Source organism: Frankliniella occidentalis, unplaced genomic scaffold (assembly GCF_000697945.3).
Source record: "Frankliniella occidentalis isolate FOCC.00 unplaced genomic scaffold, Focc_3.1 Scaffold245, whole genome shotgun sequence".
In the NCBI taxonomy this organism is placed as follows: Eukaryota; Metazoa; Arthropoda; class Insecta; order Thysanoptera; family Thripidae; genus Frankliniella; species Frankliniella occidentalis.
This window is the reverse complement of record NW_026267371.1, coordinates 314853-315459: the sequence shown is the minus strand read 5'-3', so window position 1 is coordinate 315459 and position 607 is coordinate 314853.

Genomic DNA, 607 nt, shown 5'->3' with positions numbered 1-607 from the left:
AATTTCTTACGTGATTCTTTGTTACACACCCACTGTTTTCAGTCGTTTCTGCTTGTCTGTATTCCAGTACTCCATATTTTCTTTGTGTTTGTCAGTTTCGTAGTGTTTCTTTAGATCGGCTAAATGTGCCCGCAAGGGCACATCACATTTTGAACACCGTGCTATCTTATTTGTGGCCTTTCCGTTAGGGTTTCTTTCTATCCAATCTAAAAAACAAAAATCTCCTATCTCAATCCGCAGAGTTGTACGTGTGAGTTGCGTGCATCGGAGCAGAACAAACCTTTCAGCTCTGCCATGTTCTGCCACCTCGGGTTATACAACCGCAGGGCTGACTTCGAGCGCCGCGGCGTTTGATCACCCGTCCCCGTGCCGTCCTCCTGCGAGTCCTGCGAGGACGCGTCGACGACACCAGGGTCATCCACGTCCACGTCCCTCGACGGCCCGCCAGCGCCTCATTTTATACTAGCGCCGCGGGACTAGCAGCGCCGCCTAGCGGCGAGCGCCGAACTAGGGAAAAGCATGTTTGAACATGCCCACCCGCACTTGGGCCCGGCGGAGGCCGCGGGGCCTAGCGCGGCTGAGCGTGCGCGGCCGAGCCACCGGAGTC